We start from the raw sequence: 17,231 nt of genomic DNA on the forward strand, positions 1-17,231 counted from the left end.
AAATTCACTGAAAAAACCATAGGTTTCACACATGTTATAGTTAGCTGGACATTTCACTCGTACAAAACCATTGAAATTCCCCCGTTATAGTTAGTTCAGCTAACTATAAATCGCGCGACCGCAATCCACTACTGATGACGTCACATATTACATCACTGTATTCACTAAGATACTGTTAATAAGTCAGTTATACAATTAATTTTACAAAAAAAACATCCATGTAGACACTTATTTACCCATTTATTCTTCCATTAACCTTTAGATATACATATATAAAAAATATTTATTTTTCAGAAAGACACATATTCACTGGATGATGTCATCAGTGATGTCATTTGAGATGTCATCAGTGATGTCATGAGTGATATCACTGACCATGTCATGAGTGATGTAATATGTGACGTCATCAGCAGTTGATTGCGGTCGCGCGAGTTATAGTTAGCTGAACTAACTATAACGGGTTTTGTACAAGTGAAATGTCCAGCTAACTATAACATGTGTGAAACCTATGGTTTTTTCAGTGAATTTGCAAGGTTTTTTAAATGCTAGTTCCTAACTATAACGTGTGTGAAGCCTATATATATATATATATATATATATATATATATATGTGTGTATATGTATATATATGTACATTATTTATGTATATATATATATATATATATATATATATATATATATATATATATTTCACCACTGCGTAGTTATAAGTACATATGAGATTTCATAGGAAAAGGGTTTATTTGCTAATTACTTTCATGTCGTTGGACTAAACTTTCCAAAAAAAGGTTCCTCCACCTCAGCTCCTTTCACAAGATTTTTGAGGTGATATGTCAAGCGGGAAATAGTGGAGGCCAAAGTGTGTTTCCCCCCTGTAGTTTCACATAGGAACTTTAGACGTACTACTTCCCAAAAGGCATTATACCCAATTTGGTAGAAAGCTAGATCTTTACAGAGAAATAGTGCTTTTTGTGATTTGGTGAAAGTCCATTTAGCCTTTTGAGAGAAATAAAGCCTCAAAATATACAGATATCTAGTGATGCAGTACCACAGAGGGAGTACCGAGGGGAACAGCTACAAATTAGAATGCTGATAGACTGGCCCTGCAGTCCTGTGATACCAAGTGCTGTGATTGGCTGGCCGTAACATAAAGGGAAATGTTGCCGTCACCTTTTTATAACTCGGAGCCTTTGTCCCGGCATCCTGAAAATTAAAATAAAACAGCATACAAAATATCACAACCCCTGGACCTTTTGTGAGGCCTCATGGAGGACCTTGCCCCCCCCCCTACCCCTGAGGTCACAGTGCAAAAAGTAAATTTTTTATTGTGGCGGACTCTCAGTACTAATATCACCCCCTGCGTAAATTTATGTGAGTACCCTAAAATGACAACAAGATTACTGTGGGATTACCGTTGGACCCAAAAAATTCAAAAGACAAAAAAAAGTTTGATGGGCATCCGTTGAAGTTGCGTGGCCGTAGGGAGTAAGCCAGCAATACGTGATTGGCCACCTACAGGAGGTTGTGTGCAAGGTCTGCCCACATGCCAGGCCCGGCGCCCAACCCCTCCAAAGGTTGTGCGCTGCACAGGATTGGGATTGTGAGGCATGGTAATAAAATCTCCCTTGACGTTAAAAAAAATCCTTAGAAATTCACTTAAATGATAGAGGTCAAAGTGGCATTATAGTTAGGGATGGTAATAACATACTTTACATTACATTACATCTTGGAAATACGCTGAAAAAAAACAAAGGTTAAAGTGACGTTATAGTTAGGCAAAAAGTTGGTTAAAAATACCATTTTAAACTCACAAAACACGGAGATTCACGAGTTATAGTTAACTGAAGTAACTACAGCTTGTGGAGTTGGCATGCACTGCTTATTACATCACTTGTGTCATATCACATCATATTACATCACTTTCGACATGTTCTGTGATCTCATTACTGACATCAACGATGGCATCTGAAATGACATCCCTAATGACATCACTGTGCATGACAATCAGACATATTTTCATGTTCCAGGTACAATCAATGAAGGCGAACAAAACAATGATTAACAAAGCCACAAGATTCGACTTGTGTATGCTGACTGTACAAAGAGCACAACAGAGACCTGCATACACGTCACATGACAGGAAGTCTCTCATATACAAAGCTTAACAGATATAGAGTTCCCCACCCAGCACGTGTACACTCCTTAAATTCTGCACAACATCAATCACAGAGCTCACAAGCAGACTTGTGTAGATGAGTATGGACAGACAGACGTAGGAATGCAGACAGAAGGCGGGACGATTGGGCAGACAGACGGATGCAGGTTTTTTGTAGGTCAATCTTCAGGCTTTTATGCCTAGAGAGTAGTAGTAGTGTGAATAAAAGACTGGAAAGTGAGCATGCAGTCACTGACCTCTCTGGGTGATAAAATGAGTCAACCTCCATGCCCCTTTAGTCTCCGAAGCGCAGACAAAAGTAGTGACAGTGTGAGCTGCAGAAGAACAGCCATGGGACAGGATTACTCGACAGTGGATGTTTTGCCTGCTTCCAGTCAGAGTTTAGTCACTACAGGCTCCCCTTCGCCCCCGAAGGGATTACGAAGTGATATGTGGCACGTCTGAACATGCCATACCATTAACAAGGGGTGTCTGCTGCTCCGAGCAGTATGTGAGGGTTGGTGAGTGAAGGGTGCACATCTGCGCGTGTGCTGATGATTATTACTGATCGGAACAGTTTGAATGCCAAATGCAAGGTGGCTTAAAACTAGATGTCAGCTGGTGGGAAAGTAGGCCTAGTTCCCGAAGAACATTGCAGCTTTTTCACTCGCACCATGTGATCTCTGTATACTGAAACCCCCAAACAGGAAGTTCCTATCTAAAGGACCTTGGTAACACTATTACTGAGAAAGAAAAGATAAAGTTCAACACCATGTGTGACATGAAGAGGCAGAAAATGGGCACACAAAGTTGGACTAGCAGTCTTTATTTGTTGTTACAGTCTAAAGTCTATGAATAATCCCTCAATCCTGCCGGCTATTGACAGAGTTGGCTTTTACTTTTGCAGAAATAAATTTGAAACTCGAAAATGGAGGTATAAATTGGAGGATTGTTTGATACTTATTTGGTGCTGGAAATTTTCAGTTCTTATGTCTCCTTAATGTTGAGAAAATCGGATTTAAGATGGACAAAGTAGGGGATTTTCATAGGCCTTACAATCTTTGGCCTATCCTTGCAGAAATCACTTCCATTGGGTGACTTAAGATTTTTGTGTACAGCCAGTGCAGCAATCTTTTGAATGATCTGCAGCTATCAGTGCAGTTAACTCTGCATTCTCACTCCCATTCTATTCTTTGTTTCCTTGGATAAAGCACATCTGCATGCGTGTCTAATCCATCACTTTTTTATGTAATCACATAGACTGGGGTACAGTTAGATTTCAGTACCTGTATTTCGTGTAACATTAGTGGTTTCCAGAGCGCGCTATAAACACCTGATATTTTCTTTAACAAATCACTGTTTTCAAGTGTGTTTGTCCAATGAGGTCACGTGAAGTAAATAAAAGAATACAATTCCCAGAATTCAGTATTTTGTTACATGAGATCTTATTACTAGCAGCATGGTGTTTAGAGTATTTGAAAAGACATGCTGATCCTAGTGAACGATCAGTTTTGCACGCATTGACTGTGCCAAGTTTTCTTCTCTACCCTAAACTTACATTTGACTTTTGCTATGTGGCAAGTTGAAATTAATTTCATTATTTTGCTTTTTGAGTATTTTGCAAAGAGCCGGTGGAGTGCGTACATTCTTCCACATGTTTTAATTACGCAGTGTTTGTTTTCATGCATAGCAGAGAATTGTGGAGTATTGGAGATGGAATAGAGCTTTGAAAATCATGATTTTTTGCACTCGTCCAGGCATTGATATGCAAAGATATAATTTGTTTTTTACAAGCACCACATCAAGGAAAACAGCAGGTGCCATTTTAGGAATGTAGTGCACAGGCAAAACTCCATTCCTAAAGCTTGAATTTGGCAGCTCAGACAGTCATAAACTAGCATTTTCACACTGAAGCCCTTTATACTTATATCTCCCCGAGGACGTTAACGAATGGAAGCATGTCACGGCAAAGACTCGTTAACCTCTTCAGTGCCCATGACGAGATTAGTCTCGTCATGGAGCACGGTTGTGCTGTGCCCATGACGAGACTATCTCGTCATGAACCCCGCCCGCTAATGTAACGCCCGGCACAGGGCGGGGAAAGGGCGTGGCACTGAAGGGGTTAAATATGAAGGGATGCAGGAACAATTACGCAGATAAAGAAATAACGAAATGAACAAAGATGGGAACGAATGAGCAAATGACAATGAGCATCTGCTTCAGGGTTGGGCGAAGAACACAATGAGCATAAAAAGGAAAATCAGAAAGAAAAAGAGAGGAAGGATGTAGAATATACTGCAGGAGGGAGATTTATTGACACCAAAGAAAAGACAAATAGCACCAGAAGCAACAGAACCAGTAGCATACAGAAACAAGAATTGTAAATGCAATAGGTCTCGCCTTTGATTAAGTTAAAGCCATTTGCTTTGCTAATGGTATTGTATAGCAAAGCAAATGACTTTAACTTAATGAAAGGCGAGACCTATTGCATTTTAAATGCTTGTTTGTACAGCGCTTTACACCGCCATAAGAACTGTTAGACCTGGCACCTTGGCGTGAGTTTCCCTTCCACTTTTTCATGGTGTGCCTCGATTGTTTTGCTGGTGTTGTCCGCTCAGGGCACTGCGCCACGGCTAATCCGTGCCGCAGTGCAAGTGCTCCCTAGGTAAAGTGTACCTATAATTGATGTTCATGATTGGTTTATTGGATTCACTGTCAGTCCCCAGTAAAGTGCACCGGGGGTGCCAGGGCTTGTGAATGCCAATGCTGCTGGTGGGCTTGCAGCGCTGGTTGCGCCACCCACGGAAGCGGCCTTGTAAAGTGTGTCTAGGGTCTGCCACCGCAGACCCTGTGCGCGGTCCGGGACCGTCGCGCTGACTGCGCAAGTGCCCCCACTTGCCAGTCCCTAAACCTTCCCTTACCTACATATTAGCCACCCCTCTGGTAGGCCCAAGGGCAGGGTGCATTGTAGGCATAAGGTAGGACATGCCCTGATGTGTGTGGCATGTCTTAGTAGTGAATTACAGCCATTTCCGTTCTTCACTATTGAAGGCTACCTGCTCTCCATAGGCCAGAATGGGCTGCCGGGATCACGCCAACGCTGTGACCCCAGTAGACTCAGAGAGCATGGTAGAAGTGTCAAGTTTAGTATGCCTGAACTCAGAATAATAAAATACTTCTTGTAGTCAAGTTTATTTTAGTATCCTGGGTTTGTAAATACTACTTTTAGAAAGTTAGTATTTACTGACCTGACCATCTCAGTCCGCCTCTGCTGTGTGTGTGTGTTCTGCCTGGCAACAGTAAGGAGCAGGGTGGGGGGATCCCCAGAGACAGGTTGGCTGCCAGGTGGTGGGTAGAGAGGTGACACCTGGATGGGTGGGAGGAGTACACCTTGACTCTTGAATAGCCCTGTGCTCTGCCACCACAAAGCCGGCGCCACCCCCTGTGGGGCGGCTGATGTCTCTGCCCTGCTGCTGAAAGGAAAGAGCAGAGTCACCATAACAAAGTGCTCCAGAACTGGACTGAGCCAGGCCTAGGCCCCCTGGCGCTAAAGAACAAAAGAATCATGGTATAAAAGTAGGAGCCTGGCTCCTAAGAAATCAGAATCCTGTTTACCACAAAGAACCTCTGCCCGACTAGAAGGAGAAGAAGACGCTGGAGGAGCTGGCCTGCTGCTTGCCTTGCTGAGAAAGGAGAGGAAGAGACTTACTGAAAAGACTTTGCTACTTTGTGCTTGAACATTCTCCAAGGGCTTGATCTGAGCTTGCCCCCTGAACTGAACCCCAGGACCAGTGGGTTCTCTGTGCTTCTTGCTCGTCCTCCAATTCGAGCCGTGTGTGCATCCCGCTGGAAAAGAGACTGCGCCCCTCATCGCCCCTCCTAGGGCCGTGACACTCAGAAGCTCGCCTGCCTCAAACCCGTGAGAGCCCCGCTCCGTCCCGAGCCGCTCTCTGTCCCCGGGCCAGGCCGCCTGCATCCCTGTCACCGCCTGCTACTGGAGCGCGCTGACCGTGCTATCACCCCTCCCGCCGGAAACCGTCCGACGACTGTGATCTACGCCGGGTCAAACAGCTGCACTGACCGTGCCCTGCGACCCCGCTTCGCTATCCCCGGACATCTCAGGCCGCGCCGCCCCCGTTGTGGAGACCCTCCTGCACCGCCGTGCTAAAGGGTCGCTGGCCGCGCCTGCCTACTTGCCCACACCTGCTGATTGAGGACCCAAGAACACTTCCCAAGCTGAGAGTCGCACCGACCTGTGCCGACTCTCCACATCACGAAAGAAGTTCCAGTATCGGGCTCGGGGCCCGCAACGCCTTATTTCCCCGTTCGCAGGAGCCGATCTCTGTGAGTACTGGAACCACAAGTAACATTTGCAAGAGACTACAAGGTCTCCATTTGAAGCTACGAACAAAGAACATTTGCCTGCTTTATAACCTGGTGGCATAGCGAAAACGTTATTGGTCTTGTGATAAGTCTGCCGAGATATATACCTATTTTTACATAAAGAAGCGTATTTTTATATATATCCAAGTCTGGTGTCCGTTTCTGGGGGGATTGATGTATTTACTGTGTGTATGATTGTAAGTGCTTAACCAACAACGCCTGAGGAATCGCCTTGGCTGCTCACGCCACGCACCTAGAGGGTGAGCAAGGGTCATTCGCGAGGGGTTATCCTGCGTCCTGACGTGGAGGAGAGGGTTCCTGCTTGACACAAGGGCAACCTTGCGCCAACCAGAGATCCCCGACTCTAACATTGTTGGCAGCGGTTGGGATTTCGGATTTGCACTTGTAATTTGCATACAGTGAATTATTAATCACCAGATAGTGAGAGCAGACCAAATAACGCAGCCACAGGTTTGTAATTGTTGAACTTTGTTGAGACATCTGCCATTACTGCAACCATGCCTGGCTCGCACTCCGCTGGAAGAGCACTCTCTGTGATTTCTGGAATAGATGAGGTGGATTGGGAGAGACTGGAAGGCTACACGATGGAGCAATTGAAAGGCTACAGTGTACAATTCAGAGTCCCCCATGCTGGATGCAAGAGGAAGCCCCAGTACACCAAGGCGTTGAGAGCCTGGAAGGAGTCACGAGACCTATGGAATGCGGGGGACATCGTTCCACCCGACAACCTTGAGGAACCCAGCAGAGTCCGGTCACCAGAGGAGCTGGCAGACAGGGCAGCCGACAGGGCGCATGCAATGGAGATGGCAAAGTTGGCCGGACAAATGGAAATGGAAAAGCAGAAGTTGGCCCTGGAGGCACAACAACGCCAAATGGATCATGATATAAGATTGAAGGAGTTGGAGCTGAAGGCGAAAAGTTTGGACACCGCTCCTTCTGGTGGCAGCGCTCCACCAGCGCAGGTAGAGTCCAAGGTGTACATCCCCAAAGATGTAGTAAAGGAGTATTTTAGAAAGGATGACATAGGGCAGTGGTTTAGAGCCTACGAGGTGGCCATGTCCTCACACCGGGTCCCTGAGAAAGACTGGGGAGCGGGGTTGTGGGGAAGGTTCCTTGCGGAAGGGCGGGACACACTGTTAGATTTGCCCTTAGAAGTCCAGACCTCATACCCCCATATGAAGGAAGCTTTAATGACCAGGTATGGGTTAACTCCTGAGCTATATAGACAGAGGTTCAGGGAGACCAAGAAGATCCCTGAGAGTACGTATGTGGAATATGTGACCTTTTTCTGCAGAGCGCTGGATGGTTGGGTGAAGGGTAGCAAAGTGAATGATTATCAAGGGCTGCTTGATTTAATTGCATGGGAGCACTTGTCCAGTCAATGTTTTCCTGAGCTACGCCAGCACCTGATAGATAGCAAGCTGTCCAACCCGAGGAAGCTTGCTGAGGAGGCGGACCGCTGGCTCAGCACCAGGGTCCACAAGGGTCAAGTGGGAGACTCCGCCAAAGGTGGGCAGGGTCCCCAGCAGAAGAGTGGGGGGGACAAGGGTAAACAGAAGGGGTTCCAAAAAGGCCCCCAAAGTAATTCCCAAGGGAACCAGCAGAAGGGTTCTCAGCCTCCCCCACCCCCGCAGCAGAACGGGGCCCCGACAGGTAGACCTGTTCCAAAGGGGCCCTTCAATTGTTATAAGTGTGGTGATCCGGGTCACATTGCCTCTGATCCTAAGTGTCGCCTGTTTGGTAAGACCGCACCCACTGGTGCTCCCCCCCGGCAAGTAGCTAGTGTTAACTTTGGGGAGGAAGTAGCAGTCCAGGAGGGTGGGGGTCCCGGGCAGATGACCCTAGTCTCGCTAGGAGACAGTGAGATGGTCCCTGTAACCTACCTGCCCTCTAACACTAAGAAATATGGGCAGGTGGTGACCATCAATGGAAAGAAGGTTGAGGCTCTTAGAGATACGGGAGCCAGCGTGACCTCGGTGAGGCAACACCTGGTGTCTCAAGAGCAAATTGTACCCAATGCCTACTGTAGGGTTGTCAATGCTGACAACGTAGAGAGTCGTTGTCCAATGGCTCAAGTTCCCTTTGAGTGGGGGGAGGTCTCTGGTACTCTACAAGTCGCTGTGAGAACTGACATGCCTGTAGACTGTCTGCTAGGGAACGACCTGGAGAGTTCCCCTTGGGAAAAGGTGGAGAAGACCACGCATCTGAGGATGGTGGGTCTACCCGACTGGGCGTGCGTGACCACCCGGTCCATGGCAGCCAGTAGGGGTGTTGAGAGGGTCCTGGAGCCTGAGGGAGAGGTCCAGGAACCGGCCTTAGGGAGAAGGCGCAGGAGGCGCGGGAAACCGGCCCCCAAAGTTCCCACGGCCCAGGAGGAAGTAGACCCTGAGGGGGATGCTCTGGAGCCTACCGGGGAACAGATTGCCGAGCTGGGAGACCTGCCTGAGCTGACCCATTGGCAGCAAGAAGGAGGTCCCTCCAGGGAGGAATTCTGCAGGGAGCAGAAAGAATGCCCTTCTCTCGTGGGTATGCGGCAGCAGGCTGCAGACCAGGCCAATGGTGTTCAGGCCAAAACACACTACGTGTACTGGGAGAGTGACCTCCTGTATTCCGAGCCTAAGGCTGCTGAACCTGGGTCAGCCCGTGTGCTGGTGGTACCCCAGAAGTTCAGAACCTTCCTACTGGGGCTGGCTCACGATGTGCCGTTAGCAGGACATTTGGGGATGGACAAGACCTATGACAGGCTTGTCACCCACTTTTACTGGCCCCAAATGCATAAGAATTCAGATTCCTACTGCAGAACCTGTCAGACTTGCCAGGCAAGTGGTAAGAGCGGAGGGAAGCACAAGGCTCCTCTGCAACCTTTCCCTGTGGTCGGTACGCCATTCCAACGAGTGGGTATTGATATTGTGGGGCCTCTGGACCCCAAGACAGCCCTGGGCAACAGGTTCATCCTGGTCTTGGTGGACCATGCCACCCGGTACCCTGAAGCCATCCCTCTGAGGACAGTGACGGCCCCCGTGGTGGGACGGGCACTGATGGGAATTTTCTCCCGAGTGGGATTCCCTCTAGAGGTGGTGAGCGACAGGGGGACCAATTTCATATCCACATATATGAAATCCCTGTGGAAGGAGTGTGGGGTAACTTACAAGTTCACCACTCCTTACCACCCCCAAGGAAATGGGTTGGTTGAGAGATTCAACCGAACCCTCAAAGGCATGATCATGGGCCTGGACGGTCCGATGAGGCGTAAGTGGGACGTCCTCTTGCCATGCCTGCTCTTCGCTTACCGAGAGGTGCCCCAGAAGTCTCTAGGATTCAGCCCCTTTGAGCTTCTGTATGGTCACCCGGTAAGAGGACCTCTGAGTTTGGTAAAGGAAGGCTGGGAGCAATCTCCCAGGAAACCTCCCCAGAATGTATACAGTTACATGCTGGCCTTCCGAAACCAGACTCGGCGTTTCAGGCAACTTGCTGAGGCAAATCTGGAAGCCAGCCAGGAGGAGATGAAGCGGTGGTACGACCGGAATGCCACTCTGGTAGAGCTTCAACCTGGAGAAAAGGTGTGGGTCTTGGCCCCAGTGGAGCCTTGTGCACTTCAGGATAAGTGGACAGGTCCATTTGAGGTTGTGGAGCGCAAAAGTCCTATCACCTACTTGGTGGACATGCGGTCTCCCAGGAACCCTTTGAGGGTCCTACATGTTAACCGCCTTAAGCCCCACTTAGAGAGGACCGAAGTGGGCATGCTGCTGGCCACTGATGATGGAATGGAAGAGGAGACCGAGCCTCTTCCTGACCTCTTAGTGGCCTCTGAGAAAGATGGGTCAGTGGATGGAGTTAACCTCTCACCCACCCTGACGCCCGAACAACAGGAGGATTGCCGCCACTTGCTGGGACAGTTTTCCGACCGATTCTCCCTGGTTCCTGGTGTCACAGATTGGTGCGTCCATGATGTGGACACAGGAGACAGCTTACCTGTGAAGCACAAGGCTTACAGAGTAACTGACAGGGTCAGAGCTTGCATCAAGGAGGAGGTCTCCAAGATGCTTGCGCTAGGGGTGGTTGAGTCCTCCAGCAGTCCTTGGTCCAGCCCCGTGGTCTTGGTCCCAAAGGCTGCTGCGCCGGGAGCCACACCTGAACTCCGGTTCTGTGTGGACTACAGAGGACTCAATTCAGTAACGAAGACTGACGCGCACCCCATCCCCAGAGCTGATGAGCTCATTGATCGGCTGGGGGCTGCCCGGTTCCTCAGCACGTTTGATTTAACGTCTGGGTACTGGCAGATCGCCTTGACCGAAGGGGCCAAAGAGAGGTCAGCATTCTCTACACCAGATGGGCACTTCCAGTTCCGAGTCATGCCATTTGGGATGAAGAATGCCCCTGCCACCTTTCAGAGGTTGGTCAACCAGGTACTGGTTGGGCTGGATGCGTTCAGTGCCGCCTACCTGGATGACATCGCAGTGTTCAGTGCCACCTGGCCTGAACACCTGCGCCACCTCTGGGAAGTGTTGATGGCGCTGCGCCGAGCAGGCCTCACGATCAAGGCAAGCAAGTGCCAGATCGGGCAGGGTTCCGTGGTGTACTTGGGACACCAAGTGGGGAGTGGCAAGGTGGCACCCTTGCAACCCAAAATTGAGACCATCCTGGCTTGGGAACCCCCCAAGACGCAGACCGCAGTGAGGGCCTTCCTGGGGCTCACTGGGTACTACAGGAGGTTTGTCAAGGGCTATGGAACGATCGTTGCCCCCTTGACAGAGCTGACTTCTAAGAAGCAGCCCAGGAACGTGATTTGGACTGACACCTGTCAGAAAGCTTTCGACACCCTGAAGACTGCCATGTGCACGGCGCCCGTGCTCTTGGCCCCTGACTTCTCCAAGGAATTCCTAGTACAGACAGACGCTTCAGAGCATGGTGTAGGGGCTGTCCTCTCACAGATGACTGAGGAGGGCTGGGACCAACCCGTAGCCTTCATCAGTAGGAGGTTACTTCCACGGGAAAGTAGGTGGAGTGCAATTGAGCGAGAAGCATTTGCTGTGGTCTGGGCGCTGAAGAAGCTAAGACCCTACTTGTTTGGGTCTCACTTCCGGGTTCAGACGGACCACAGGCCCCTCAGATGGTTGATGCAAATGAGGGGTGAAAACCCGAAGCTGTTGAGGTGGTCCATCTCCCTACAGGGTATGGACTTTACGGTGGAACACCGTCCTGGTACAGATCACGCCAACGCTGACGGTCTGTCCAGGTATTTCCGCCTTAGTGACGAGGAACCCCCTGGGCAAGGGTAGTTCTCCCCACATTTCAGCTGGAGGGGACACGTGTTAGACCTGGCACCTTGGCGTGAGTTTCCCTTCCACTTTTTGATGGTGTGCCTCGATTGTTTTGCTGGTGTTGTCCGCTCAGGGCACTGCGCCACGGCTAATCCGTGCCGCAGTGCAAGTGCTCCCTAGGTAAAGTGTACCTGTAATTGATGTTCATGATTGGTTTATTGGATTCACTGTCAGTCCCCAGTAAAGTGCACCGGGGGTGCCAGGGCTTGTGAATGCCAATGCTGCTGGTGGGCTTGCAGCGCTGGTTGCGCCACCCACGGAAGCGGCCTTGTAAAGTGTGTCTAGGGTCTGCCACCGCAGACCCTGTGCGCGGTCCGGGACCGTCGCGCTGACTGCGCAAGTGCCCCCACTTGCCAGTCCCTAAACCTTCCCTTACCTACATATTAGCCACCCCTCTGGTAGGCCCAAGGGCAGGGTGCATTGTAGGCATAAGGTAGGACATGCCCTGATGTGTGTGGCATGTCTTAGTAGTGAATTACAGCCATTTCCGTTCTTCACTATTGAAGGCTACCTGCTCTCCATAGGCCAGAATGGGCTGCCGGGATCACGCCAACGCTGTGACCCCAGTAGACTCAGAGAGCATGGTAGAAGTGTCAAGTTTAGTATGCCTGAACTCAGAATAATAAAATACTTCTTGTAGTCAAGTTTATTTTAGTATCCTGGGTTTGTAAATACTACTTTTAGAAAGTTAGTATTTACTGACCTGACCATCTCAGTCCGCCTCTGCTGTGTGTGTGTGTTCTGCCTGGCAACAGTAAGGAGCAGGGTGGGGGGATCCCCAGAGACAGGTTGGCTACCAGGTGGTGGGTAGAGAGGTGACACCTGGATGGGTGGGAGGAGTACACCTTGACTCTTGAATAGCCCTGTGCTCTGCCACCACAAAGCCGGCGCCACCCCCTGTGGGGCGGCTGATGTCTCTGCCCTGCTGCTGAAAGGAAAGAGCAGAGTCACCATAACAAAGTGCTCCAGAACTGGACTGAGCCAGGCCTAGGCCCCCTGGCGCTAAAGAACAAAAGAATCATGGTATAAAAGTAGGAGCCTGGCTCCTAAGAAATCAGAATCCTGTTTACCACAAAGAACCTCTGCCCGACTAGAAGGAGAAGAAGACGCTGGAGGAGCTGGCCTGCTGCTTGCCTTGCTGAGAAAGGAGAGGAAGAGACTTACTGAAAAGACTTTGCTACTTTGTGCTTGAACATTCTTGCTCGTCCTCCAATTCGAGCCGTGTGTGCATCTCGCTGGAAAAGAGACTGCGCCCCTCATCGCCCCTCCTAGGGCCGTGACACTCAGAAGCTCGCCTGCCTCAAACCCGTGAGAGCCCCGCTCCGTCCCGAGCAGCTCTCTGTCCCCGGGCCAGGCCGCCTGCATCCCTGTCACCGCCTGCTACTGGAGCGCGCTGACCGTGCTATCACCCCTCCCGCCGGAAACCGTCCGACGACTGTGATCTACGCCGGGTCAAACAGCTGCACTGACCGTGCCCTGCGACCCCGCTTCGCTATCCCCGGACATCTCAGGCCGCGCCGCCCCCGTTGTGGAGACCCTCCTGCACCGCCGTGCTAAAGGGTCGCTGGCCGCGCCTGCCTACTTGCCCACACCTGCTGATTGAGGACCCAAGAACACTTCCCAAGCTGAGAGTCGCACCGACCTGTGCCGACTCTCCACATCACGAAAGAAGTTCCAGTATCGGGCTCGGGGCCCGCAACGCCTTATTTCCCCGTTCGCAGGAGCCGATCTCTGTGAGTACTGGAACCACAAGTAACATTTGCAAGAGACTACAAGGTCTCCATTTGAAGCTACGAACAAAGAACATTTGCCTGCTTTATAACCTGGTGGCATAGCGAAAACGTTATTGGTCTTGTGATAAGTCTGCCGAGATATATACCTATTTTTACATAAAGAAGCGTATTTTTATATATATCCAAGTCTGGTGTCCGTTTCTGGGGGGATTGATGTATTTACTGTGTGTATGATTGTAAGTGCTTAACCAACAACGCCTGAGGAATCGCCTTGGCTGCTCACGCCACGCACCTAGAGGGTGAGCAAGGGTCATTCGCGAGGGGTTATCCTGCGCCCTGACGTGGAGGAGAGGGTTCCTGCTTGACACAAGGGCAACCTTGCGCCAACCAGAGATCCCCGACTCTAACAAGAACGCTGACAGCGCTAAGGGGAACAAGCCATACAGGAATGAAAGCGGAGTCTTTTAGTCGGAGTTGCCGACTTTAGAAGTCAGGACACCTAGGTTGTAGTCTCAACGTCGGGTCAACGTTCCGTGCTTCAGTAAAATCACTTAATATCAACTTGCCCAAAAGAATAAAAAAAAAAACAAACGTGTGTGTCCTTCTGTAAAGTTACTGGTGCTCCTGTAACGCTGCCCAATACTTTAGGGTCGATTTCGCGCTACATTAGAAACCAAGGTGGCGGGGCTGGAGTGGGGGGGAAGTGTCCTGGGCTTTGGGGAAGCTGTTGATAAAGCATTTTTAATTTACCTTTTCTGCGTCAGTGCAGCTCGGGACTGACTTCCTTGCACCTCAGGGACACTCTGGACTCGGGCGACGGTGAAGTGCAGTCCATGACTGTCTGATGTCGCAGGGATTGGCACTTCAAGAGAACTTTGTTTTTTGTATAGTGCTTTACACTGCCATAAGAACGCTGACAGCGCTAAGGGGAACAAGCCATACGGGAATGAAAGCGGAGTCTTCTTGTCAGAGTTGCTGACTTTAGAAGTCGGGACACCTAGGTTCCAGTCTTAGCGTCGGTTCAACGTTCCGTACTTCAGTAAAATCACTTAATAACAACGTGCCCAAAACAATTTTTTTTTAAACGCTAGGGTGGGAGAATGAGAGGTAGAGTGGGAGAATGAGAGGTAGAGTGGGTGAATGAGCGGTAGGGTGGGAGAATGAGTGGTAGGGAGAATGGGCGATAGGGTGGGAGAATGAGCGGTAGGGTGGGTGAATGAGCAGTCAGGTTGGAGAATGTATGGTAGGGTGGGAGAATGTGCTCTAGGATGGGAGAATGAGTGGTAGTCTGGGTGAATGAGTGGTAGAGTGGGAGAATGAGCGGTAGGGAGAGTGAGCGATAGGGTGGGAGAATGCGCGGTAGGGTGGGTGAATGAGCAGTCAGGGTGGAGAATGAGCGGTAGGGAGATTGAGCAATAGGGTGTTAGAATGAGCAGTAGGGTGGGAGAATGAACAGTAGGTTGGGAGAATGAGGGATAGGGAGAATGAGCGATAGGGTGTGAGAATGAGCTGTAGGGTGGGAGAGTGAGTGGTAGGGAGAATGAGTGGTAGGGTGGGAGAATTAAAGGTAGGGAGAATGAGTGGTAGGGTGGGAGAATTAACAATAGGGTGGGTGAATGAGCCATAGGGAGAATGAGGGTGGGAGAGTGAGGGTGAGAGAATGAGCAGTAGGGAGAATGCGCAGGAGGGTGGGAGAATGAGCGGGAGGGTGGGAGGATGAGAATTAGGGTGGGAGAATGAGCGGTTGGGTGGGTGAATGAGCAGTCAGGTTGGAGAATGAGCGATAGGGTGTTAGAATGAGCGATAGGGTGTTAGAATGAGCAGTAGGGTGGGAGAATGAGCAGTAGTTGGGAGAATGAGGGGTAGGGAGAACGGGCGATAGAGTGTGAGAATGAGCTGTAGGGTGGGAGAATGAGTGGTAGGGAGAATGAGTGGTAGGGTGGGATAATTAGCGATAGGGTGGATGAATGAGCCATAGGGAGAATGATGGTGGGAGGATGAGGGTGAGAGAATGAGCAGTAGGGAGAATGAGCAGGAGGCTGGGAGAATGAGCAGTAGAGTGGGAGAAGGAGCAGTAGGGAGGGAGAATGAGCAGTAGGGCAAAGGAATGAGAAGCAGGGTGGGAGAATGAGCGGTAGGGCCAGAGAATGAGCAGTAGGGGGGTAAAATGAGTGGGAGAGTGGGAGAATGAGTGGTAGGGTGGAAGATTGAGGGGGTAGGAGAAACAGGGGAAGGGAGAATGAGTGGTAGGGCTGGAGAATGAGCGGTAGGAAGAATGAGCGGCAGGATGGGGGAATGGGGGTGGGAGAATGAGCTGTATGGTAGGAAAATTAGTGGTAAGGTGGAAGAATATGCGGTAGGGTGGGAGACTGAGTGGTAGGGAGAATGAGCAATAGGGTGGGAGAACGAGGGTGGGAGAATGAGCGGTGAGGTGGGAGAATGAGCGGTAGGGTGGGAGAATGAGTGGTAGGGAGAATGAGTGGTAGGGAGAATGAGTGGTAGGGTGGGAGCAGCGACGGCCCGTATAGGGCATGTTACCGTGGCGGTGACGTGGGGCAGAGGAGGGGCAGCTTCGCATCGGCACTGGGTCTCCAGTCCCCTCTCGCCAAATGCGATGCAGCGCGCGCAACAAAATTCGTTTTCTTTATTTTTTTCGTAACTTACCTGCAATCGGCTGTATGCCGCCTTTTGCAACCCCCCACCCTGCCCCTCCTTTGCCCCACGTCACCCCCCGGTAACACGCCCTATACGGGCCGTCGCTGGGTGGGAGAATGATTGGTAGGGAGAATAAGTGGTGGGGAGAATGAGCGATAGGGCGGGAGAATGAGCAGTAGGGTGGGAGAATGAACGGTAAGGTGGGGGAATGACCAGTAGGGAGAATGAGCAGAACAGAGAATAAGCAGTAGGGAGACTGAGCGGTAGGGTGGGAGAATGAGCGGAAGGGAGAATGAGCTGTAGGGTGGGAGAATGAGCAGAAGAGTGGGAGAATGAGCGGAAGGGAGAGCGGAAGGGAGAATGAGCTGTAGGCTGGGAGAATGAGCGGAAGGGAGAATGAGCTGTAGGGTGGGAGAATGAGCGGAAGGGAGAATGAGCTGTAGGGTGGAAGAATGAGCGGAAGGGAGAATGAGCTGTAGTGTGGGAGAATAAGCGGTAAGGTGGGGGAATGACTGGTAGGGAAGAATGAGCAGAAGAGAGAATGAGTTGTAGGGAGAATGAGCGGTAGAGTGGGAGAATAAGTGGAAGGGAGAATGAGCTGTAGGGTGGGAGAATGAGCGGAAGGGTGGGAGTGAAACTGGGCGAGAATGAGGTGAGAGTGAGATAGTAGAGAGATACCGTTTACCAAAGGAGAGTGGGAGGTAAGCAGAATATTGGAAGAGATAGAGTGAACTATTGAGAGACTGAGGTGCAAAGAATACTAGGAGAAATGGATGAGAGAGTAAAATTGTTAGAACAAGTAGCAGAGGTGTGCAGGGAACATGGCAGAGGCAAGAGAACAAGAGACATAAGTTTGAGTGTTTGAAGTGAAACTCAAAGAAATGGATGAAACCAGAGGACAGAAGGGGAGTTAAAAGGAGAACTGGGAGAGAGAGGAGAGAGAGGAGAGCAGCATGAGGGAGT

General features: G+C 50.1%; 1 protein-coding gene across 2 annotated transcripts in view; it reads left to right on the plus strand.

The window, feature by feature from the left end:
* The window catches only part of PKP1 (plakophilin 1), a 331,092-nt gene that overhangs the window by 109,111 nt on the left and 204,750 nt on the right, over positions 1-17,231 (plus strand). The window lies entirely within an intron of this gene.

The sequence above is a fragment of the Triturus cristatus genome, chromosome 1_1 (assembly GCF_964204655.1).
Source record: "Triturus cristatus chromosome 1_1, aTriCri1.1, whole genome shotgun sequence".
NCBI classification, from domain to species: Eukaryota; Metazoa; Chordata; class Amphibia; order Caudata; family Salamandridae; genus Triturus; species Triturus cristatus.